The sequence below is a fragment of the Dendrobates tinctorius genome, unplaced genomic scaffold, assembly GCF_039654945.1.
Source record: "Dendrobates tinctorius isolate UK_male_01 unplaced genomic scaffold, ASM3965494v1 ptg000384l, whole genome shotgun sequence".
NCBI lineage: Eukaryota > Metazoa > Chordata > Amphibia > Anura > Dendrobatidae > Dendrobates > Dendrobates tinctorius.
In genome coordinates, this window is record NW_027362050.1 from 2,643,187 (window position 1) to 2,670,458 (window position 27,272).

Below are 27,272 nucleotides of genomic sequence, written 5' to 3' on the forward strand. Positions count from 1 at the left end.
TGGCCAGAAGAGTGTATTGCCACAATGACCGACAAGTCTGTGCACAGCAATACCCTTCAACTGAACGTTTGTTCAATGATGCACATCCAGTTGAAGTTTGTGCTGGCAACAGCGGGACCCCACCCACATGGTCACGACCACTGGGACTGCGGTCATAACCTCCCTGATTGGCAGGTTTCTTACCCAAGACTGGAGGGAATGTATGAGTTATACATACTCCTGGCCAGTGAGCGCATGCTTGCTCTCCATACACTTGTATTGATCGAGGCCGCGCCCTCTAGTCTGACACGCCCACTGAACGGCCACCTCACTAGTCGGGGTGCGGCCTCTATTCTCGTGTAAGGATCGAGGCCACGCCCACTGGCAGTAGTATGTATAACTCATACATACCCTCCATTCCCAGGTCAGAAACCGGCGGATCCCAGCAGCTTGTACCACTGGGAGAATTCATAAGTCTGTAGTCTCACAAAGTGACTTCAGACTTATCGATTTGGACCGGACAACCCATTTAATCTAAATAATCAATTTTTAGAACCTCACTGCTACTCTGCAATTATCTGATACTTGTTTTCCCCTAGCATGGTTCCTCCTAATAGTTACCCAAACATTTAATAAATGGACATCCAGAATGCACCAGATGTCTGTTACCAAGATCCCAAAGTCAAGTGCAGGAAGAGGGGCAAAAGTATAATCTGGTTTAGTAACATTATCAGTTCTTTGGACACGGTCATTTTAAGGAAGTTTCTAATATTCGTGCGATGCAGAACCACCACAGAATGTAGATTGTGGCAGATAATCTTTGAAGAATAAGAATAGGGAAATTAAATTTTTGCACATTTGCATCTCATGTTAAGACTAGAACTTTATTTTCCAGTTTGTCTTTTTTAGTGATGTTCCTAATATTCCATGCACTGTAGGGCACTGTGCTGAAAGTAGTTTCGTGCAACTACAAGTATGAATCCTCTAAATGACAAGATTATGAACAGTTCCAAATATCAGTCAGTTTTGCAACAAAACTTTCAGGGCTCTGTGAAAAAGCTGAAGATGAAGATGAATTTCACCTTTCAGCACAACAACAACACTATGGCTACTTTCACACATCAGGTTTTTTCCGACAGGCTGGATCCAGCGTTAATCGTGGACAACTGATGAAACGGATCCGTTTTTCCGCCTGATCCGTCTACCATTGTTTATATCTGTTTCCTGGGGGCTGGCCAATTGGATCTGCGCATGCTCAGACTTAAAAAAAAAAAAAAACAGATCCGGTGGCCGGATCCATCTTTTTCCAGATCCGGCGCATTCCGGCGCCCATAGACTACCATTGTAGCAAAAAGCCGGAAGCCAGCGCTGTCCGGACTTTTTCCGCAGACAAAAAACATTACTAGAAACGTTTTTTCCCGACTCCAGAATCAAACATTTAGCCGGATCTGGCGAAAAACGGAAGAAATGGAAGGCCATGTGGTGCGATCCAGCGCTAATACAATTCAAAGAGAGAAAAATGGTTCCGGCGGCAGATTTCGAGTGGGCAAAGGCTGCAAATTGTGCCATGACGATAGACTCCTACCTAAAGAGACTGAATTCTGTCAAATTCAGTGGGTACTTTAACAAAGTATAAGGCTACGTGCACACGCTGCGGAATGCTCTGCGGATTTGGCCGCGCGGATTTTGTAAAATCCACAGGAAAATCTGCAGGTCCAAAGACCTGCGGTTTTACCTGCGTATTGCTCTGCGGTTTTTCATCTCCACAATGGAGGAGATGGCAAACCGCAGTGGAATCCGCAGAAAGAATTGACATGTCAATTCTTTCTGTGGTTTCAAAACCGCAGGAAAACCGCGCGGAAAAATCTGCACCGTCTGCACTGCAGTTTTTTATTCCCATAGGGAATAATGGTACTGTACACCGCAGCAAAAACTGCTGCGGACCCGCAGCGGCCAAATCCGCTGCGGAACCGCAGCAGAATCCGCAGCGTGTGCACACACCCTTAGTTTAAAGGTGTGAATATTTATGCAACAACATTATTTTAGTACAATATTACTCTTTTTCCAGCTGAAAACATTTCAGTTTATTTTTCAATTGCATTACACAGGTTATGGTTATAATTAACATCTTTTACCCCCAAGCCTATTTTCACCTTCATGACCAGGCCAAATTTTACCGTTCTGACCACTGTCACTTGGTAATGGACTGGGTGGTGAAACCAGTGTGCTGTGATCCGTGGAGAGCCTGAAGCGGCATGACTAGGTACCTTATCAAGTCAAGTCCAACCTCGGATAGACGGCGAGGAAAGACGAGGGAGGTGGAACCAGGTGCTACACCAGGACTGACTTTGGGTGGATGGCAGCTGACCTCCACGGGACAGGAGGCAGGAATGACCCGATGGGAAGGACAGCAGATGCATTAACACACAAATTGCTCTTCAAAGTCAGCGTAGGCTAACAACTATAAATCACAGATCGCCAAAAGGCAAATAATCCCTAACTCAAGACCTTAAAATTTAACTTTTAATAATACTTCTAAAGGAAATAATAAAGCTTGCACTGGTCAGTTTATCACAATGGACATTAGTGTGCTATTGATTAGACTCACGTCCTATAAAGTGCTAATAGTCCTAATATGGTGTTCAATTCATTCGGGCCTATGGATCAAGGTGCGGCCGCTACCTATATGCCATATCTGTTGCCACTATAGAGATTCACTGACTAGTGCTAATAAAAATTGCCCTAAGCCTCCTCAACGTGTTTCACCAGCTTAACTAGTGTCATCAGGGGGTTGAGGCTATAAAGGTGTGATGCCTGGGTTTCAATGCCATATTTCTGTGGTCTATATCTGTTCTATGGACTTCTCAGGCATGCAGCTATATTGTATTCGGCAGTGCCCACCTCTTCTAATGCCTGGAATCTCCGCTTTATCTCTCTTGTATCCTGTGTCAGATTGCCAGGGTCAACCCTGACAAAAGGTGGAAACACTAGGAGGGCCATATAAAAAAAGACACAAAAACTGACAGCAGATATAATTATAAGACTTTTCTCAAATGCATAATATTAGCCAAAATCTGATAAGATGCTCTTCTTCTCTAGAAGGTACCAACTTTGAAGGAATGGCTGATTAAGATACAGCATTTGAATGGTAGATGGAGTTTTGTGCAGATTTGGGGTGAACAAATCAGACGGCTAGAATACACATAATCCCTTAATCTATATTGATCATAATTTTACTGTAGGCCAGATACAAACATGGCCAATCATTCTCTAATGCAACACAAAGGGGTCAATGAGTCCACATAATATTAATCAGACAGTTTTTCCTCATCTTGAGCCTTTACAACATATTAAGGGGTTTTCCCACAAATAAAGTAAAGTGTATTGTAATTAATACAACTTGGAATAATAATAATTTCCACAATTGGATGTATTAAAAAAAAATGTTCCTGTGCCGAGATAATCTTATAAATGTGCCGTGCTGTATGCTGTGTAATGACTGTGTCTGACCGTGCAGGAACATGGACTGATCATACCACAGCTGCTGGGCAGGAGAGGAAGCAAAAGAGAGTATACAGACAATACAGCACGGGATCACAGCAGACTCTCTTTGTGAGGTAAAGCATTTCCCTGCCTGTTTTTTTTTTGTTTTTTTTAAATGTTCTACCTCAAATAATTATTTGCGATCCCATGCTGTAATATCTGTATACTCTTTTGTTTCTTCCCCCGCCTAGGAGCTGTGGTATGATCAGGCCGTGTCCCTGCACGGTCAGACACGGCCATTACACAGTACACAGCAGCAGCGCATTTATAAGATTATCTCAGCACAGGAACATTTTATTTAAACACATTCATTTGTGGGAATTATTATTATTCCAAGATCTATTGATTAAAGTGAACTTTGTTCATGGGGAAACCCCTTTAATGCAAACTTACTATGTTTGCCAAGTCCAGCCAGGGAACGCCTCTAACTGGTCTTGATTTTCAATTTTTGAGTTGGATTTGCACAAAACATACAATCTTTGGTTAGATACATACCTACATTTGGCGGGATTGGTTCCAAAAATATTGGGACTTTTGGCAACTATAGGAATCTGGCTATTTATCAGTCATGTATTAATATGTCTCTATGTATCATGTAACCCAGTTAAACTAGGGAGACACAGCTACCTGTAAATGGTTAATCTTCCAGAGGAGGACTTAGCTGTTTGCAAAGGGTTTATCTGGTAGTGTAGGAGACAGTTGTTTATAAAGCATTAATCTTCCTGCAAACGCAGTGCTAGAAGCAGTCACTCCATACTGATGAAAAGGCTGTAGTCTGCTTGCAGCTCCATGCTATATCTGGTGCTCCATGATACACAGGAATCCATCATACATTCCTGCTTGTATAATAACATCTTGTGTTAGTGTAAGGGGGACGATCGCACTGTGGGTACCTGCGTGCTGGGGCCGGAACTTATGAGGCTGCGTCCGCTGTTCCCGGGGGAAGCTTGAGCTGGCAGGACCTTCCTCCTGTCTGAGGGGGCGTGGTTAAGCGTTACCAGGGGCAGCGCTGGGTGTGAGAACAGACAAAATTCTAGAAAAAATGCAAAGAGACCCCACAGACGGAGAGTTGTGCATGCGCTTGTTTTTGGCATGTCCAAAGGGAGGGGGAGACTATGACCCACTACATGAATGCGCTGCGGGAGATCTATACTGCGATTGCTAAGCGAGATGGCATAGGCGTAGGACCCCCTGACAGTGCTGCGAAAATAGCTAGTGACAGGCTGTAGAGATGCACTGCTAAAGTGAGCCTTGCATGAGTGCCTGCGAGTTAATCCGCCCATGACTTTTTCAGAGATGAGGCAGAAGCACACAAAAGGGAGCGGGAGCAGCCTTGGCGGGCATGGTCCGGAGCCGCAAAGTATCTATCCCGAACAAAGAAGAGCCGGAGTGGTCCTGTGAATTACGGCACGGAGTGCGGAGCACGAAGAAAACTTCAGCAGCAGCTCCAGAATTTAACCCCATATTGTGGGGTGGAGAGTGAATGCAGATAGGGTATGCTTCCTGTAGAGGACGGCGATCCCGACCAAAGCGCCCACCAGACAGGCGCAAAAGTGGGTGTTGGACGTGTGGAAGAATGGGACACCTGTCCAGAAGTTGCCCTACCCAAGACAACCAATGGCGAAGATCTGCTCACCCCTCCAATGGTCCTGCTAATTGGAGAGAACGTCGCCCCTGGAAAAAATGGTACGGTGAGAAGAGAGGAGCTGCACCCAGAGCCAGATAGAGCCACGACATCGGACGCCGAGAAGTGAGGGAGAAGGTGTCGTCTGCCTACAGTAAGATGTATGTGGTAATCAGGCATGTGGAGGCGAATCTTGTGAAATGCCAAATTGGACCCAATGGTCCCATCTGTGAGACTCAACCCAAAAGAGACGAAGAGGTGTTTACCTGAATAGTCCATCAAAGTATGTCGCGTCCCTGCCTATTACAAGATCCCGAAGGAGGGGAACAAGTGCCAGGTGTTAATGAAACAGACGCTTCCACGATTCCCGATTGTGAGGAGGAAGAGCCACTTACTATGTTCCCTGGACTGCATAGTTTACTGCCCGCCTGCCAAAGGGATCCTGACCAAATGGAAGAGATGCAAAGTGTGCCTGAGACATTTCCTCCTGCAGCTGTTGATTACAAAGAGGAAGAATCTCTTGAGTCGCCAGATGCTGACCCAGAAGCAGACCAGGCTCCAGAGATGGCTGCTTCATTGAACTCGGACGTACTCCTGCCCCCTATGACCCAATCTGACTGTACCACTCAATCTGAAGTTCTGAGTACCCCTAGCGAGCAAATCCAAGAGGAGCCTCAAAATACTCAGTGTAACCATGTTGGTGATTCGCCCCTGTAGTATGCACAGAACAATTCCTTTGGGCAGAGTGTGGTACATGAGAGGCAGAACTGGACGCGAAAACTGTGGGCATCTGTCCCACCTCTGGAGGACATAGAAGACAAAGAATTCTCACCCATGAAATCGCGAGCTAAAGAAGAGGAGGAGTGTAAGGGGTACCTGCGTTACGGGACCGTAACTGATGAGGCTGCATCTCCTGTTCCCGGGGAAAGCTTAAGCCGCCAGGACCTTCCTCCTGACCGAGGGGGCATGGCTAAGCGTTACCAGGGGCAGCGCTGGGCGAGGAAACAGACAGAGTTGGCGGGAAGGTGCAGCGTGCGGCTGAGGAGAATGAGAGCTCCTGCTTCGGGTCCTTAGCAGCAGAGACACGCACCCAGCCGTGAGAGAGACGGACCACAGAGACACTGACGAGAAGTCCACCGTGTACAGTTTGGCTTCCAGACTTTGAGGTGCCAACCGCTCTGTAACAATCAGTGCTGCATGTGTGCCGCCTGTCAGAGACTGAGACGCTAACCGGGTACTGCTTCCTGAATCCCTGGGGGAGAATATTCATTGAGCCTCGCTTAATATTGGCAGGACTGTGGCCTCACATTGCCGGCCACCGGAGTCTCCGTACTGAGGACTCCACAGGTGACGGGACGTTTCAAAGACTCAATGTTGCTAGTCGAAAACGTATCGTCGCCTTCTTCAGGACCCCACTGAATCTACATTGAGCTGGTGGCTGTTGGTGCCGTCGTCTGCTCGTGGACCAATTCTGACATGAAAACGTCTGATTGATAAGTGACTACTTTGAGAACAGTTTCACTCGTTATCTCTATGTTGATTTCTCCTCAACCAAACCCATGTTTTCCCTGTACTGCCCGTTATTTACCTCACGTTTACCTACCTCCCTGCGTGGAGTAGCTCCCTGTTTTATTAAATCCTGTTAACCCTTCATCTTCCTCCTGTCTGTCGCTGCATCTGCCAGCCTGCTCACATTTGCAACTTCCTTTGCTACATTACTCTTTTTGCTGACCTCTGCTTGTTCACTGACCACTGTAATTCCTTGAACTGTCGGATAGTTTTTGTTTGCTCTGGTTTTGTCCTCAGCTCTGTTCTTAAACAAGCACTCTATATTTTTCTATTTTTTACCATACCTGCCCCCCTTTCCCCACCTGATTGACTATCACATACTGCAGTTCTATTATATAGAGAATACTTTGTTTCACTCACTTCAAACCTCTGTTTCCTTCTCTTCAGACCCCATCTTGAAATTCAGATTTCATTCCTCTGCTTCTTTCTCCTCTATTCTGTGCTATTAATCCGTAATACACAGCTAGAACCAGTAGCATTTCTGCCTGCTGTGGTCAGGACTAGGTCCTGCTCTACCACCCAGCACCACCACCATCCCACCCCGTCTATTTTGAGGCCTGCTGGCACATAGTGAGGTGAACTATAAGAGGGTCATCGCGATGGGTAGACCTTGCCGTGGTGGGATGCCTTTTATGCTCTTTTGATCAAAATAGTTGAAACTAAGTCCCCTATGTTATTTACATGTATATTACTATTTACTTACTGCATGGTATTTGCTCATTTGTTTTTATCCAAGATTCTGCCTGTTGTGGTAACAGTATAACTATGTTTTCTTTTATACTGTATGGTCCTAAATGAGTTATTGAATGGTGTGACCCCCTGTAAAGAACACAGCCGTGTAATTCTCAGGTGGTCAACATATGATCGCATAACCTGAGATGTACACCATGAATTTGAAGATTAAAAAACAACTACTAGCTAAATAAAACAAAAAGTTGCAAGTTGGTAAAAAGGAGAAGTTTTCTAACCACAGATGTACATTAGTACATTTCTGAAAAAACTAAAAAGTGCCCAAGCTTTCCTGGTAACTAAGATGTGATCAACAAGTAAGAGGAAGGAGTGATAAGGCGCTAACCACAAGGGAAAATAAAGCATAATTGATAATCAAATCATAAAATAATTAATGGAAAATGAAGTTACATACAGATGCATTGTTAAGATTACAAATATGATTATAAAATTAATATGAAGTTACACATAAAGAGTAAACAATCTTCCTTCTGTTACAGCCAACTATTTAAAAATTTTGACCCCTCAGTCCAGAGAACCTGCTTGCATTTTTCTTCAGCCCAGTTCCTATGTGTTTCTGCACTGTTGTATTAGGAGTCAGGTTTCTGCGGTCGCTATGCAGGAATCCAGACCCTCACATTCTGCAGTCTCCTGCTCTTTATCCACTGCAGAAGAGATTGCAGAGGAGAGATTGCCTTGCAGCAAATCTCTCCTGAGGCTAAGTCCTTCTGTCCTCTTACTGAGCATGCTCATGGGACGATCTCCCATTGGAGATCGGGAGTCATGTGCTCAGGTCCTGCTCCAAATCTCATTTGTCCATCTCAGAGTTCTGGAGGTGTGCGGAAGGTCCCGGCTGCTATAAAAGGCACGCATGGCTGTTCCGCCATGCGCTAATATAGACTATAGTTACTGCTGTGTGAATGACGATGAATGCATGATTCTGGTCAATGACTCATTTGAAACCCCTACCCTTTGATATTACGCTTGTGTGAGGGATTGAGTTCAGTACCAGCGCCAGCCCGCCTCTGCTTCATTGTCCACAGCTGCTAGCGTCCGACATTGCGCTTGCGTCTAGCATTGTCGTATAGCGGCAGTGTCCTACGCCGCGCTGCAGTAGCAGCCCACTTAAGCGTTCGCGGCTGCGACGCTACACACACGGTAGGTCTAGAAGGATTTAGTACCGCCATCTTTGGCTATTCCTGTGACCTTATACCATGTGTGTAACTACTCTGAGTACTTGTGACCTTAACAGGCTCAGCTCTTTTGTTTATGTTCATAGGCATCTCTGTGATTTAACAGAGATTGCTCTGTGCACTTGGGTGACGGTTAACCCTGTGCACAATACCGCCATATTGCTTCTGCCACCACTTAGCAGCGGTTATACCACCTACTGCATGGTGGACCCCGAGCGGCGAACGCACTTTATTATTATTTTTATTTAGTGCGTTCCGCCGTTCCTAACATTATACTAGCGCCAGGGTCTGGCTAGTGATGGCAGAACAGCAGCAACTCTTGCAGTGCATTCGGCAGCTTGAGGGCCAGTTGGCCACTCTTGAGAGGGCTCTCTCAGCTGCGCAATCCACCGAAGCTGCTGTGCAAGCAATAACTGACGCGGTTACGCGTATGTCCACGTCCTCCCACGTGCCGACAGTTACCCGCCTCCCGTTGCCCGATAAATTTTCTAGCGATGGCGCCTCCTGTAGGGGTTTCATCAGCCAGTGCTCTATCCAGCTGGAGCTACTGGCTGCGCGATTCTCTACGGAGCCGGCCAAGGTGGGGTTTATTCTCTCCCTTCTGTCGGGCAAGGCGTTGGAGTGGGCTATGGGAGCGTGGTGACCCAGAAGTTTGGAATGCTGCTCAGTTTTTAACAGCTATTAAGCAGGTCTTCCTCGGCCCACGGGTCACGCACGACACCTCTCTTCAGCTTCTGGCTTTGACCCTGGGATTCCTCTCGGTTAGCCAGTATGCCGTTCGTTTTCGGACACTGGCTTCCGAGCTGGAGTGGTCTGACAAAGCCCTTATCCCTGTGTTCTGGAGAGGTCTGGCGGAGCACGTCAAAGATGCTCTCTCTACCAGAGAGGTACCCGCAACTTTGGAGGAGCTGATTGCCATATTCACCCGCATTGACCTCCGTTTTTCGGAGTGCGGTATGGAGCATGCTGAATCCAAGTGGAAGGTTACCTCAGCTCCCAACTTTTTTGAGCCTCTGGAACCACCCAAGCCAGAAATTCCACCCCGAGCCCATGAAGGTGTCTCGCGCCGTTCTCGAGGCGTGTCCGGCACAAGACTCCATTTGCGGTTACCGTTGTCAACATGCTGTTGCTCCAGACAACAGCACCCCGCAATGGCCAAACTCTGTGCCACCGGGTAAGACCTTTGTCCCTCATCACCTTCGGCCGAGGGTTCTCGCGTGGGCACACGCTTCCAGGAGGGGTGGTCACTGCGGCTATATGCAGACCACAAAACTCCTGGCTAGGTTATATTGGTGGCCGCATAGGGCTCTGGATGTAAAAAAATATATTCGGGCCTGTGCCTTTTGTTCACGGGATAGCCTCTCCAAACGGAGAGTGGCGACGCCCACCGACACACGGCGGCGTCCCACTTTAACTTCCGCTCCCGTTGTCTCCCATGTGTCCCTTCTCTAACTTGGCGATCTTGCCATCTCTGATGCCTTCCGCGTGTCCCGGATTTCCTTGTCACCTACCCGGACATCAGACTTGCCTTCGGACGAGTCTGAGGCCTACGGCACTAATAGGCACAAGTTGGCGGGTCGGATGTCTCAGGGAGGGGGGGCCCTAGGAGGGGGGGTAATGTTAGGAGTCAGGTTTCTGCGGTCGCTATGCAGGAATCCAGACACTCACATTCTGCAGTCTCCTGCTCTTTATCCACTGCAGAAGAGATTGCAGACGAGATTGCCTTGCAGCAAATCTCTCCTGAGGCTAAGTCCTTCTGTCCTCTTACTGAGCATGCTCATGGGACGATCTCCCATTGGAGATCGGGAGTCATGTGCTCAGGTCCTGCTCCAAATCTCATTTGTCCATCTCAGAGTTCTGGAGGCGTGCGGAAGGTCCCGGCTACTATAAAAGGCGTGTATGGCTGTTCCGCCATGCGCTAGTATAGACTATACTTACTGCTGTGTGAATGATGATGAATGCATGATTCTGGTCAATGACTCATTTGAAACCCCTACCCTTTGATATTACGCTTGTGTGAGGGATTGAGTTCAGTACCAGCGCCAGCGCGCCTCTGCTTCATTGTCCACAGCTGCTAGCGTCCGACATTGCCCTTGCGTCTAGCATTGTCGTATAGCGGCAGTGTCCTACGCCGCGCTGCAGTAGCAGCCCACTTAAGCGTTCGCGGCTTCGACGCTACACACACGGTAGGTCTAGAAGGACTTAGTACTGCCATCTTTGGCTATTCCTGTGACCTTATACCGTGTGTGTAACTACTCTGAGTACTTGTGACCTTAACCGGCTCAGCTCTGTTGTTTATGTTCATAGGCATCTCTGTGATTTAACAGAGATTGCTCTGTGCACTTGGGTGACGGTTAACCCTGTGCACAATACCGCCATATTGCTTCTGCCACCACTTAGCAGCGGTTATACCACCTACTGTACAGTGGACCTCGAGCGGCGAACGCACTTTATTATTATTTTTATTTAGTGCATTCCGCCGTTCCTAACATGTTGTATGTGAATGATATGGCCATTCTTCAATGAAAACCATTTCTGTCCAGACTTCTTCAACCATTAGATGGGTGTAGCTGGGTCCCAATGGTTGCAGCCAGTCCTGAGCTGATGGCACTGCTGAACATCTTCCAAATTTAGAAGGTAAGTAATCATGTTGTGTCTTTCATCTGCTGCATTATAAGTTTCCTTGACTGACCAGTGTGCCTACAATCCTTAATGGTCTCTGGGGCTTCCTTAAAAAAAAACCCCTGAACAGAACATATTAAAACCCTAGTCTGCTTTGAAATCTTTGCCTGGGAGAGACCTTGCTGATGCATTATAACTGCCTTGTGTCTTGTTGTTGTGCTCAGTATTGCCATTGTGTAAAATCTGTGAAATGAAACCGTTGTCCATAATCTGACCATTGTGACAGGGTATGTCTGGTCCTCACTCAGTTTTAAGCCTCCCATACAGCCTTTTCTGTGTCAGTTAATGGTTGACTTTGAACTTATAAAAAAGAGATTATAATGATCATCATTTTATAAGTAATTGTCTACACCTGATTTGAATCCTACAAGATTCCATAAAAATCTCAAAGAAAATATAGACCTACTCTTAATGGTGAGTAATGAAGAGCACAACAGGAGGTGCCATAGTTCGCAGTCAGTGTTAGGGCCTAGCAGAATTGTGAAACTATTGTTCATCAAGAAACAGTTACCGAATATTGAACCTATGCCTTCCACTTTGGTGAAGGGTCTGCCCACTGTGTATGATTCATTACATCCAGTGTAATGTAAAAGTTTGGGCACCCCTGGTCAAAATTACTTTTATTGTGAACAGTTAAGCAAGTTGAAGATGAAATAATCTCTAAAATGCCTAAAGTTAAAGATTACACATTTCCTTTTTAAATTAGGCAAAAAAAAAAAAAATTGTCATTTTTTTACATATTAAAAATTACAAAAAGGAAAATGTACCAATGCAAAAGTTTAGGAGATTTTTGTGCTCCGATAACTGACAAAGGTTTCAGACCCTAATTAGCCTGTAAGGGTATGTGTACACGTTGCGGATTATGATGCGTTTTCGCAGCGTTTTTGGACGTGCGGAATTGCCTCAAATCTTCAGTGCAGAGTGCACACAATGTTAATGAATGGGAAATGCAAAAACGCTGCTGAAAATTCCGTGTGGAATCACAGTGTTTTATTTTTCGCAGCATGTCAATTCTTTTTGTGGATCTGCAGCTGCGGTTTCCCATTCTGGCACATATAAAATCTAAAATCTCTCTCCTTCAGAAGCACAAGGGAGAAAGTTCACAAACCAAATCCGCACAGCAAAAACGCGCTAATATCCCCATGGAATCTGCATCAATTCCGCAGGAAAACTGCAAGCGTTTTACCCTGCGTTTTCTGCTAAGAGATGTGGATTCTCTGCAGAAAATTCCGCAGGATAATCCGAAATGTGTGCACATACCTTTAGGGTTATGGCTTGTTCACTTTTATCGCTCATAAAAGGCCAGGTGATGCAAAATTCCCAGCTTTATAAAAACTCAGCCTCCTCTTACCTGGTGCCAAAAACCATCAGCCATAGGTTCTTCTAAGCAGCTGCCTAGCAATCTGAAAATGGTGGAGACCCATATGCAGGAGAAGGTTATAAAAAAGAAAGCAAAGCATTTTCAAGTTACCCTTTCCTCGGTTCGAACTGTAAGTAAGAATTGGCAGTTAACAGGAACAGTGGAAATCAATATAAGGTCTGGGAGACTAAACAAAATTTCAGTGAGAGCTGCTCGTAGGATTGCTAGGAAGCAAATCAGAACCCCCGCTTGACTGCAAAAGACCTTCTGTCACGGTCACGTGTATCTGGACGCAGCGAGTACCACAAGGCGAACCCATATGACGCATGTGACCCTGGATACATCGCCTCCAGTGGGGCGAATTTAAATAATAACACGTGCAGCTGGATACGCCGCCTCCAACTGGCGAATTTAGACATTACACTTATATACAAGTCTGGAAACCCCGCCTCCAGTAAGGCGAATTTAAACAATAAGGGAAACCTGGGAAACATTAACAATGGTGGGCCCTGCGATAGGGAATAGGGAAGTGGAGACCTCCTGAGCTCCCCCGAGCCAGTGACCCTGCACTCCTAACGTTCCCTATGCCGGTTCCGCACCGGGCGCGCAACAGGAACCTAAAAACCCTAGCTCGTCCTGACCTAAACCCTCACTAGGGAATTGGTCGGTGCGGAAACTAATCCCACCACTGCACTAAAACACACATGAGGAAAGATGACAAAACAGGGGAAACACCACTTACCTTTGCTCTGTTGCGTACGCTCCTAGCAACAGAGCCCACCACCTGTGTGCATCTTCTCCTCCACCCGGATCCATCACCATAACTGGATCCTTCACCATAGTGCAGCCTTGGAGCAGAGTCCACCACCAGTTGCAGAAGTCCAGTAACAGAGTCCCAAAGATGAGTTCAGCTCCTGCCCAAAAAGTCAAGCATGCTTGAGTCCAGCTCTCAGCAACCAAGTCCCGCATGCTGAGTGCAACTCTCTCCATAGTCGTCACTCCACCAAGCCATGCAAGCACTTCCTGCCAACACCATAAACTGTGACTCCACCACGCCATGCCAGCCCTTCTTGCAGACCACCTAGCTGCCACTTGTCCCCTCTGGCTGGGCTGCGCAGGACTCATGTTCAGCTCCTTCTTTCACCCAGGCTTCCTTGTGAATGACTAACACACAATATCACCAAAAGTGATTGAACCCACCTGGCTCCCTTTTATAGAGCCTAACACCTGATTTGTAATTGCGTGCACATTAACCCAAAAACTAAGGTGCGATACCACTCACCACCACTGGGCAACTTAGAATGAACGACACCACGTGTAATAATTCTAATGGCCACCGGGGGCCAAATATTGAAATGAACTATGCTTGCACTGAACACTGGCTCAACATCCCGGTGTCAGCGTAAGGGCATAGTATTACTCCTGCGAGGTTCGCAGCGCAATCCTAGGACTGGCTGGTAACTCTCCTAACCTGAGCGTGACAGCATATATTTCTATGCAGCTATCATGCTCGGGTCAGGAGCGACGATAGCCACTCCAAGGAGTGCGATTCGATCGATATGAAAAACGCTGCCAATAAAACTGGGCAACAACTGGAAAAACAAAAGCATGAACAAACCAAACATAGAAAAACAGGCACAAAGGTGCAAATACCCTCCTGGGTAACAAAGTTAGTTTAGGCAAACATTATGGCTAGTTGTCCCCTCCTGGGGTTCTGGAAGCTGGTTGCTTGGGCTGCTTCCTGGGGAGATGCTCTGGGTGTCCACCTCCTGGTGGGTTGATGAATTGCCGGTATTCTGCTGGCAAGGCTGCTGCCTGAGGTACAGCAGGGGGTGGTGACTTATACCAAGGGACACTGGATTGGTGCTGACGTAGCCTGAGCCACTGGTGTGGGCACAAACACAGTTTTGGTAACTACTGTGGGAGGTTTTTCTGTCGGGGGAACACTGGCTTTCTCCTTCCCATAAGTTGCCAATAAGTCCTCCGGTATGTGGCGTATGTTTAGGGCGTACCAGCCGCGCAGCCCCTCATGTCGGGTAAAGGTGACATATTCCCCTGGCTGGAGATCACGCGCTGGGTGTCCCCTCCGGAGGTGAGACTCAACATCACTCCGGCTGAAAAATAGGTCAGAGATCCTCTGGGGGTCTGCTATGAACCCAAACCCCCGTTCCTGATTAACATTGAGGACCCGACCCAATCCTGCTGAGTCCCGGAGACCATAATGTCCAGCACGGACTTTCTCCTTACGGTACAGGTCAGGACCCACCACTGCTATCCTCTTCTGTTGAGCCCTATTGCCAGCAGACCCTCAGTTGGCGGAGGGCCTGCTGGCAATAGGGCTCCTCTTCCCGGGACCGGCCCCTGCCCACCGCGGACCTCGGCACCACTGTTAGGGGTTCAGGTGTCTCCCCCCGTGAACTAGTATCCCGGTCCCAGACCAAGTCCAGCACTACCATTCCGGCCGCTGTAGCCGGCGGGCACCCAGTGGCTTCTCTAACTTCAGGGCCGACGGGCATACCTGGTGCCTCCTGGCGGTGTCGCGGCTCTGGTGCAGGCCTGAGACGGTGGGCAGCTGCAGGGGTATACACAGTGGTAGGCAGTCCGGATGCCGGCGGTGGTGGAGCAGACGGCGGCTTCGGGTCCGCGGGGATCTCCGGTGGGACCTGCGCAGCCGCGCTAGGTCTAGGCTGGGCTCAGCTTTCTCCACTTCAGGCCCCAGGGCCTCAGATAACTCCTCCAGACAGGCTTCATACAGCGGTGGTGACAGCGGGGCGGCGGTGATGGATGCTGCCGGTGGTATTGCAGCGGCCGCAGGCTCCACAGTATTTGCCTGGGGGAGATCCGGTGCAGCAGTGGCGGGTACCGGTGACTGGGGTACCGCGGGTGTAGGCCCCTCCAGGGCGGGCTGCCACTTCTTCCTCCAGAGCGTTTCCTGCTTCAGCCGCAGTTCATGAGTCTGCCGGGCAATCTCATCCTCCAGCTGTTGACAGTCTAGATGGGAAGCCAGATCGGAGCCTTCAGCCATTGCGCCTGGGAGATTCAGCTTAACCTCCCTTCGCTCTTCAGGCCTCCTCTCTCCTTCCATCATGGCGTTCTCTCCTTTCTCTTCCTGTCTGGCCTCTTTTCCCACCACCGGCTCCCTTCCCTCCTTCTGGGGGCGGCGTCTTTCTCCTACTCCTCCATACCATGCCAGTATACGACAGGTCACGCCTGTTGTGAGTTCATTTTCCCCTTCATTACTGAGGCCCGAGGAACTCCCTCTTCTGGTAAAGAAAGGTAGTGAGCCTGATTATCAAACACCTGAGGCTGATGATGATGACTGGCTGAGTGGAGTTACTGACTGGATATAAGGCTGCCGACACCCTTCTGCCCTGCGGGTGATTTCTCTGTGGGATCCTTGGAGACCAGTCTGAATTCCTGCTCCTCTAAAGCTAAGTTTGCTGCTCGGCCTTTTGCATTGGTGTTTTGACTTTGTTTTGGTTTGTTTTTCTGGATTTCTGCCATTCCCTGCTGGGGTGTGCTGAATTTCTTTAGCTCTGTCTTCTGAAAATACCTGAGTGCTGATTTAGTTTTTGAAGCCTAACTGCTTCAGGGCCTTTTTCATATCAGCTTGTTGGCTTATGTCTTTTATAGGGTTTTGGCAGATTGCAGACAGCAGCCTTCCTGTCCTTTCCTATCTAGGTAGTTTTGGGCCCCGTCTTTGCTCAGTCTATCTTTCTGTCTGTGTTAGTGTTTTCATCTTGCTTCACCGTCATTATATGTTGGGGGCTGCCTATTGCTTTGGGGTCTGCTCTGGGGCAGTTTAGATTTCCCCTTTCTTTCTTTAGGCCTATTTAATTCTCCGGCTGTGATCGAGAGGTCTAGGGCATCGTAGGAACCCCCCACGGCTACTGCTAGTTGTGTTGATAGGTTCAGGGGTCTGCAATCTGATAGTTGCCAACTTCTCTGGTTTTCTGGACTTAGCTTGTATTTCTGTTTTTGCCTCCTACGGTGACTCATTCATAACAGAATCACCCGCCATACCGCAGATCCTAGGGTACTCAATAGCAGGAAAGAATTGTAAAAAAAAAAAAAAAAAAAGTGTGTATATTTTTTCCTCTATATCTCTGAGGCCGTAGGGGGAATTTTTTTTTCTCTCAATGGAGATAAAGCAATTGTCTGATCGTGTGGAGCAGCTCGCTGCGGAAGTGCGGGGAATTTCCGCCTACCTTGCTCATTCACATGCTGCTGAACCAAAGATTCCTACACCTGATGTATTGTTTGGGGATCGGTCTAAATTTTTGAATTTCAAAAATAATTGTAAATTATTTTTTGCCTTGAAGCCTAACTCGTCAGGGAGCTCCGCGCAGCAGGTTAAAATTGTCATCTCTTTGCTGCGCGGCGATCCCCAGGATTGGGCGTTTTCTTTGAAACCAGATGATCCTATTCTGACTAATGTGAACGCATTTTTTCAGGCCTTGGGGTTGTTGTATGACGAACCTAATGCCATTGATCAGGCTGAAAAGACCCTGCTGGCATTGAACCAGGGTCGTGATTCTGCAGAATTGTACTGTCAAAAATTCCGAAAGTGGGCAGTACTTACTACCTGGAATGATAATGCCTTGGCTGCTCTCTTTCGGAAGGGGTTGTCAGAAGCCGTAAAAGATACTATGGTGGGATTTCCTGTTCCCTCTGGTCTTGACGATTCCATGTCATTAGCCATTCAGGTTGATCGGCGTTTGCGCGAACGCAAAGCTGCACGAGAGGTGTTGCCACCTGTTGAACAAATGTCTGAACCTATGCAATGTGATAGAGTTTTTTCTAGAGATCAGCGTCAGGAGTTCAGAAGGTGTAATAAGTTGTGTTTTTTCTGTGGAGATGCCTCACATATTATTTCTGTCTGTCCTAAACGAGAGAAACGCTTTGCACACACGTTTTCTGTTGGTTGTGTTCAACCTAAGTTTCTTCTGGCTATTACTCTGATCTGCTCCCTGTCCACATTTTCCGCCAAGGCTTTTGTGGATTCGGGAGCAGCCCTAAACCTAATGGACTTGGATTTTGCTAAACGTTGTGGATTTCCGATGACACCTCTGCAGACGCCTATCCCTTTGAGGGGGATTGATGCTACTCCTTTGGCTAAAAATAAACCTCAGTTTTGGACCCAGGTGGTAATGCGGGTCGCCCCAGACCATCAAGAAAATTGCAGATTTTTGGTGTTGCATAATCTGCATGATACTATTGTTCTGGGGTTTCCCTGGTTACAAATTCATAATCCAGTTTTGGATTGGAAATCTGTGTCTGTGGTGAGTTGGGGTTGTCGGTGTGCCTTTAGTGAGGCTCCGGTGTTTTCCACCTCTCCTCAGTCGCATGATGTTCCTGATTATTTGGCGGACTTTTATGATGTATTTAGTGAGAATGAGTCTGCGTCTCTGCCTCCTCATAGGAGTTATGACTGTGCAATTGAACTGAGCCCGGGGTGTAAATTTCCCAAGGGTCGGCTCTTCAATTTATCTGTACCCGAGCACGAGGCTATGCGATCCTATATTAAGGAGGCGTTGGAGAAGGGTCATATTAGACCATCCTCGTCACCCTTAGGTGCCGGTTTTTTTTTTGTAGCCAAAAAGGATGGATCATTAAGACCTTGTATTGATTATCGTGCCCTCAACAAAATTACTGTTAAATATCAGTATCCGTTACCCCTGATTTCTGATCTATTCTCCAGAGTTAAAGGTGCTTGCTGGTTTACCAAGCTTGACCTCAGGGGGGCGTATAATCTTATTCGCATTAAGCATGGGGATGAATGGAAGACGGCGTTTAATACTCCGGAGGGACATTTTGAGTACCTGGTGATGCCTTTTGGGCTCACTAATGCCCCTTCTGTCTTCCAGTGCTTCATGAACGATATTTTCCGAGATTTTGTCGATAAATTTTTGATTATTTATCTGGATGATATTTTGATCTTCTCCAAGGATTGGGATTCTCATGTGGAACATATTCGGACTGTGTTCCGGATCTTGAGGGAGAATTCCCTGTATGTCAAAGGATCTAAATGCCTTTTTGGAGTACAGAGGATTTCTTTTTTGGGATTTATTTTGTCCCCGTCAGCTATTGAAATGGACCCGGCCAAGGTACAGGCCATTTACGATTGGGTTCAGCCCACTTCTTTGAAGGCCCTCCAGAAGTTTTTGGGTTTTGCTAATTTTTATCGGAAATTTATAGCAAAATTTTCTAGTATTGCCAAGCCATTGACTGATATGACTAAGAAGGGTGCTGATGTGTTAAATTGGTCTCCGGAGGTTGTTTCTTCCTTTCAGGAGCTGAAGCGAAGATTCACCTCCGCCCCGGTTTTGCGGCAACCTGATGTCTCACTTCCATTCCAGGTAGAGGTGGATGCTTCTGAGATTGGTGCAGGAGCTGTTTTGTCCCAAAAGGATCCTGTAACATCTAAAATGAATCCCTGTGCTTTCTTTTCCCGAAAGTTCTCTCCATCTGAACGTAACTATGATGTGGGGAATAGGGAACTGTTGGCCATGAAATGGGCATTTGAGGAGTGGAGACATTGGTTGGAGGGAGCTAAGCATCAAGTCGTGGTCCTCACTGACCACTAGAATTTGATTTACCTAGACTCGGCTAAGCGCTTGAACCCTAGACAGGCTAGGTGGGCCTTGTTTTTTACACGTTTTGATTTTGTGGTTTCTTTTCTTCCTGGAACGAAGAATGTCAAGGCAGACGCCCTCTCTAGGAGCTTCTTTGCTGATTCTCCTGTGGTGACCAAGCCTGCTACCATCTTAGGCGAAGGGGTAGTTCTTTCTGCCATCTCGCCCGATTTGAGACGTGCTCTGGAAGAGTTCCAGGAGGACAAACCTGAGCATTGTCCCAGTGGAAAGTTGTATGTTCCTGACCAGTGGAAGAAGAGAGTGATGTCTGAAGTTCATTGCTCTGCTTTGGCTGGTCATCCAGGTATTTTTGGTACTAGAGATCTGGTGAGTCGGTTTTTTTGGTGGCCCTCCTTGTCTCTTGATGTCAGGAATTTTGTGCAGTCCTGTGGGACGTTCTCTCGGTCTAAATCGTGTTCTCGCTCTAGTGGGTTGTTGATGCCTTTGCCTGTCCCCAAGAGGCCATGGCCCCATATTTCAATGGATTTCATCTCTGATATGCCTGTCTCTCAAAGGATGACTGTTATTTGGGTGATTTGTGATAGGTTCTCTAAGATGGTTCATCTTGTACCACTCCCTAAGTTGCCGTCTTCCTCTGAGTTGGTGCCCCTGTTTTTACAACAGGTGGTTCGTTTGCACGGGATTCCTGAGAACATTGTATCTGACAGAGGAGTCCAGTTTGTGTCTAGATTTTGGAGAACTTTCTGTTCCAGGCTGGGAATTCAGTTGTCCTTCTCCTCTGCTTTTCACCCTCAGACCAATGGGCAGACAGAGAGAACAAACCAGACCTTGGAGTCATATTTGAGATGTTTTATTTCTGCTGATCAGGATGATTGGGTTTCATTTTTGCCCTTGGCCGAATTTGCTTTAAATAATAGAGCTAGTTCTGCCACTTTGATGTCACCTTTTTTTTGTAACTTTGGGTTTCATCCTCGATTTTCTTCAGGGCAGGTGGAGCCCTCTGCCTGCCCAGGTGTTGACACTGTGGTGGAGAGAATGCACCAGATCTGGGACCAAGTGGTGGATAAGTTATCTCTCTCCCAGGAAAAGGCCCAGCGGTTTTCCAACCGACATAGGACCATTGGTCCCCAGTTTAAGGTTGGTGATATGGTGTGGTTATCATCAAAAAATATTGTTATGAAGGTGGCTTCTCCTAAGTTTAAGCCTAGATTTATTGGACCTTACAAGATTGTGGAGATTATTAATCCGGTCTCTTTTCGTTTGGCTCTTCCTGTCACATTTAAAATCCATAATGTGTTCCATAAATCTTTGTTGAAGAGGTTTGTTGAACCTGTTGTTCCGGGGGTGGCACCTCCAGACCCTGTATTGGTTGAAGGTAACATGGAATATGAGGTAGAGAAAGTACTGGATTCCCGTCTGGCTAGACGGAGACTCCAGTATTTGGTTAAGTGGAAGGGTTATGGTCAGGAGGATAATTCCTGGGTCTCTGCCTCTGATATTCATGCCAAAAGATTGGTGCGTGCCTTTCATCGGGCTCACCCTGATCGCCCTGGTGGCGTAGTTGAGGGTTCGGTGACCCCTCCTCAAGGGGGAGGTACTGTTGTGAGTTCATTTTCCCCTTCATTACTGAGGCCCAAGGAACTGCCTCTTCTGGTAAAGAAAGGTAGTGAGCCTGATTATCAAACACCTGAGGCTGATGATGATGACTGGCTGAGTGGAGTTACTGACTGGATATAAGGCTGCCGACGCCCTTCTACCCTGCGGGTGATTTCTCTGTGGGATCCTTGGAGACCAGTCTGAATTCCTGCTCCTCTAAAGCTAAGTTTGCTGCTCGGCCTTTTGCATTGGTGTTTTGACTTTGTTTCGCTTTGTTTTTCTGGATTTCTGCCATTCCCTGCTGGGGTGTGCTGAATTCCTTTAGCTCTGTCTTCTGAAAATACCTGAGTGCTGATTTAGTTTTTGAAGCCTAGCTGCTTCAGGGCCTTTTTCTTATCAGCTTGTTGGCTTATGTCTTTTATTCGATCACTGGCTCGCTCTTGTCATCTGCACCTCAAAAACATTTCTAGAATTCGACCTTTTCTTACTTTTGACTCTGCAAAAACTCTTACTGTTTCTCTTATTCATTCTCGTCTCGACTATTGTAACTCTCTTCTAATCGGTCTCCCTCTTACAAAACTCTCCCCTCTCCAATCTGTCTTGAATGCTGCAGCCAGGATCATATTCCTCACCAATCGTTACACCGATGCCTCTACCTTGTGCCAGTCATTACACTGGCTACCCATCCACTCCAGAATTCAGTATAAACGTATTACCCTCACCCACAAAGCCCTCCATGGCTCAGCACCACCCTACATCTCCTCCCTTGTTTCAGTATACCACCCTACCCGCGCCCTCCGTTCTGCTGATGACCTGAGGTTAGTATCCTCAATAGTCAGAACCTCCCACTCCCGTCTCCAAGACTTTACACGTGCCGCGCCAATTCTTTGGAATGCACTTCCCAGGTCAATACGATTAGTCCCCAATCCCCACAATTTTAAGCGTGTCCTGAAAACGCATTTATTCAGACTGGCCTATCGCCTCAACACATTAACCTAACCTATCCCTGTGTGGCAGAGCCAAAAGTTTTACCATAACCAGGTTCCCAGCATCATGTTCCCACATGCTTTATGCATCCATTAGCCCTCTGTGTCTGTACTGTTACACACTTAACATTATGGCTGGTCCATACAATCAGGGCAACTGTTACCACCCACCTTTCGTGTCTACCTCTTTCCTCATAGACTGTAAGCTTGCGAGCAGGGCCCTCACTCCTCTTGGTATTTGTTATAATCTACTGTATGTGATTATTGTTATGCTGTAATGTCTATTGTCTGTACAAATCCCCTCTGAAATGTAAAGTGCTGCGGAATATGTCGGCGCTATAAAAATAAAATTTATTATTATTATTATTTATAGGGTTTTGGCAGATTGCAGACAGCAGCCTTCCTGTCCTTTCCTATCTAGGTAGTTTTGGGCCCTGTCTTTGCTCAGTCTATCTTTCTGTCTGTGTTAGTGTTTTCATCTTGCTTCACCGTCATTATATGTTGGGGGCTGCCTATTGCTTTGGGGTCTGCTCTGGGGCAGTTTAGATTTCCCATTTCTTTCTTTAGGCCTATTTAATTCTCCGGCTGTGATCGAGGGGTCTAGGGCATCGTAGGAACCCCCCACGGCTACTGCTAGTTGTGTTGATAGGTTCAGGGGTCTGCAATCTGATAGTTGCCAACTTCTCTGGTTTTCTGGACTTAGCTTGTATTTCTGTTTTTGCCTCCTACGGTGACTCATTCATAACACACGCCCTTCTTCTCCGCTCTGGCGGCCATTTTTAGCATTCATTTTACAGTCTATCAAATTGGGTCTTTTGCACATTTCCACAAACTTTTAAGTCCAATAAATTGTAGCCACACAGAACCCGGTGGCACCGGGCTTCATCATCCTGTTCGTGACGCCAAGTTGGGTCGCCCTCTCAGGGCTGTGGGGTACTCGGTACCTGGCCCGATGAGCTTCAATTGGAGATGTCACGGCAGCTGGGACCCAGCCCGTGGCCCTGGGCGCCCATTGTAAAAGGGAGTTATTGCAGTGTGAAAGTTTATAAGTGATTCGTGACGCCACCTGTGGTGTTCGGCAATGAAGATGTAAGCCGACGCTGCAGACAGATCCTCTGGGACAGATGGTGTGGTGCAGCAGTGATGTTATAGCCCTCCACAGGCAGGGCTGTAGTCCCAGGGCAGTGTAGGTGAAGTGACACGTAGATGGTGTAGTGTCGGGCGCAAGGGATGTAGCAGTGCTGGGCAGGTTGGCGCAGGAATAAGTGGAGGACACCAGGGCATGTAGTTCCAAAGTTTTACTCACAGTCTGTTGCAGGTACAGGTGCCCGCATCCGTGCTGTGTCCTCCGGGTCAGGAGCTCAGCCAACTTCCAGGCAAGATGAAGTACTCCTTTCCAACACTCCGCCAACATATGTGCCTTTTCTGGACGTCTCCTCTTATAGCGCCTTTGAATGAAGTACTCCTAGTACTGAGTTACACTGGAGTTCCTCCTGTCAGATGTTCCTGTGAACCCTACTTGTACGGCAGACAGCTGTAGCCTGCTTCGGGGACTCCTTGCTACTAAGTCCCAGCTCACTATTATGTTGCTGTTGTGCCCCCTAGTCTTGTGTGGGAATAAAGTGGTCACTACTTCTATTGCTCTGGTGTCTGCTGCAGGACCATTAGTATCTGTACAACCTCGGGGACTGGACCCCGGCCTTGCGCTGTGAACTTGGGAAGGGTTATCTCTTCCAACCCTGTTCCTTAGTTCCTCTATTCTCCTTACGTTCCGTTCTAATCCTTCTTACCAATGGAGAATCAAGCTTCCTTTCTTTGTCTCTTTCCTGTGCCAGCAGACCCAGATCACTGTGGCCTTCTGCAGCACTTCCTTCTTCCATCCCTCTCCCGGGGATCTTCTCTGTCTCACACTCTGTCCTTCTACATCCTCACTCACTGACTGAATGAATGACTGACTGACTAACTCAACTCTTCCCGCTCTTTTATGTATACTAAACTCCACCCACCTCCCAGCACGTTTTGTGTTCCAAGCAGGGAGCCATCAAGGGGTGCTCTGCTACACTCCAAGCAGGGAACCACCGAAGGTGCTTTGCTACACTACTTTGTGGTGTAAGGTGTAGGTGTTGGAGCGTGGTCAGGTGTCTCCAGCTTACCTGCATGGTGGGGTACCACACTTCAGGAGGAGGTGCAGTACCTCTGTGGCGACTGAACCCTCAGGGGTGCCACACAGGCGATGGGAAAGGTCAGAGAGGTCCGGCGCCTGCGCACTGCAGGACTCTACTCCGCCCTCAACAGGGCAGAGAAGTGCGCAGGAGCCGCGATGGGAAGCTGTAGATAAGCCCCTGATGGCGGTGCCGGCAGTTGATACTGGAAAAAATAGGTAACAGATTCCCTTTAAGGTGGAAGGGAGCCTTTAAGTCCATCTAGTTCAACCATATCTTATCCTAACTTGCCCTAACATGTTGATCCAGAGGAAGGCAAAAAAAAAAACCATGTGGCAAACAGTAAGCTTCACATTGGGGGAAAAAATTCCTTCCACATACGGCAATCAGACTAGCTCCCTGGATCAACATCCTATCAAGGAATCTAGTATATATTCCCTGCAACATTATACTTTTCAAGAAAGGCATCCAGACCCTTCTTACATTTTAGTAGTGAATCACTCATTACAACAGTGCTGAATCTTTATCTTGTCCAGTAATTTTTTTGGACTGAAGGTGGCGCCACAGAATAAAATACTGAGAGGATTCCAAAAATCTTTAAAAAAAATCAAGGGAATGTTCTAAAAAAAAGTTAATCAAAGTGAATATGTACGGTACTTTACCATGGTTACCAAGGTAGCACAGTTATAGAATTTAAAGTCTGCATCTACAATTAGCTTGAGTTGGGAAATCGCATGGCATGCCTGCAGCTAATGGGTTGTTTCCTTCATTCCAATTATTTCATAAGATAAGCTGCTGTGACATCACAAGTCTGGGTTTAGAAATAAGTAATGCTCCTGTTACATCACAAACAGTGGGGTAGGATGAGTTGCTAGTTCTTTGGGCAAAACCGCTATGTTCTGCTCCCTTATCGAACCCCTTATTATGTATTTCAGGAAAATACTGATGTAACCATAGTTTGCCCTTCTGCTCTCTAGCTATTTTCTGCTTTTTTGCTGAAATTCAACATTGCATTATAAAACTAAAGTTGTACATAATGGCATTTTATTTTTACTTTTTTTTCACATTTTTGTTAGGTTCTTTTTTTAAATGGAACCTGTCACCTCGTTTTTCCACAATAAGCTGTGGCCACTGCCTTTCGGGGCTTATCTACAGCATTCTATAATGCCATACTGTTAAGAGTTGTGATGGAGCACAAAGCCGATTACTCCGTCACTGACCCCAGCAGGCCACGGGTATCATTAGAAATATTGGTCTTGCAATAAATCTTGATTTTCTCAATCCAGGGTAAAATTAGTAATATATCCTATCTGGTTCTTTGGGACAGGGACAACATCAGCCTGTGTGATTTCAAATGCCAGGGCTGAATTTCAGTACCAATCCGTACCTGATACCAGCTGTTTCTGAAAGCTTGAAGATGGCACTGCGTTCACCTGCACACGATGACCTGCACAGGATGGCACTGTGATGACCTGTACAAGATGGCACTGCAATGACCTGCACATGATGGTCATTGCACAGGACGGCACTGCCATGACCTGTACGCAATGATCTGTACAGGATGGCACTGCAATGACCTGCACGTGATGAACTGCACAGGATGGCACTGTGATGACCTGCACAGGATGGCACTGCGATGACCTGCACACGATGACATGCCCAGGATGGCACTGCAATGACCTGCACAGGATGGCACTGCGATGACCTGCACATGATGGTCATTGCACAAGACGGCACTGCCATGACCTGTACGCAATGATCTGTACAGGATGGCACTGCAATGACCTGCACGTGATGAACTGCACAGGATGGCACTGCAATGACCTGCACAGGATGGCACTGCGATGACCTGCACATGATGGTCATTGCACAGGACGGCACTGCCATGACCTGTACGCAATGATCTGTACAGGATGGCACTGCGATGACCTGCACGTGATGAACTGCACAGGATGGCACTGTGATGACCTGCATGTGATGACCTGCACAGCATGGCACTACAATGACCTGCACGCTATGACCTGCATAGGATGGCACTGCGATGACCTGCACGTGATGATCTGCACAGAATGACACTGCAATGAACTGCACAGAATGGCACTGCGATGACCTGCACGCAATGACCTGCACAGGATGGCACTGCGATGACCTGCACATGAAGGTCATTGCACAGGATGGCACTGCCATGACCTGTACGCAATGATCTGTACAGGATGGCACTGCGATGACCTGCACGTGATGACCTGCACAGGATGGCACTGCGATGACCTGCACGTGATGACCTGCACAGGATGGCACTGCGATGACCTGCACGTGATGACCTGCACAGGATGACACTGCAATGAACTGCACAGAATGGCACTGCGATGACCTGCACGCAATGACCTGCACAGGATGGCACTGCGATGACCTGCACATGATGGTCATTGCACAGGATGGCACTGCCATGACCTGTACGCAATGATCTGTACAGGATGGCACTGCGATGACGTGCACGCAATGACCTGCATAGGATGGCACTGCGATGACCTGCACGTGATGACCTGCACAGGATGGCACTATGATAACCTGCACGCGATGACCTGCACAGGATGGCACTGCGATGACCTGCACGCAATGACCTGCATAGGATGGCACTATGATAACCTGCACGCGATGACCTGCACAGGATGGCACTATGATAACCTGCACGCGATGACCTGCACAGGATGGCACTGCGATGACCTGCACAGCGGGGCTTCACATGGTTTAAAGCAACTAATTGGTTGTTTGGTTTCTCTAATTTGTTCTAAAAAATATTCTAATTTTGTGGAACCTCGAAAACATCATGAGTTTTGCCAAGAATCAGAGTTAGCAATCTGTCGGCCCAAGTTTTGCTTTCAGATTCCTACCAGAAAGTTCTAAACATTCCAAGACTTCCCAAACAATCAACTCAGAGCTTCATCTTAGCCTCAGAAATCGTGCCTGGGCCTCATTCAATGACCCAAAGGCTTCACATTCCCACCACGCCGTGGTCTGTTTACTTCACATTCCTCAGGAAGAGTTCAGCCGTTCTGCTCCCTGAGAAAATCAATATGTTGAAAATATGTTCCAACCAATTTCACAGCTTATATTTACATTGCACAGACATATAAGAAAAATAAGTATGTGTCCAATGTCCATGTGTTGTTTGCATTCGCAGTACGTATTTCATTCCCGACGGCTTCTGCACAGAGAACACCATGGACCAGACACATCATTTGCAATTTCCTGA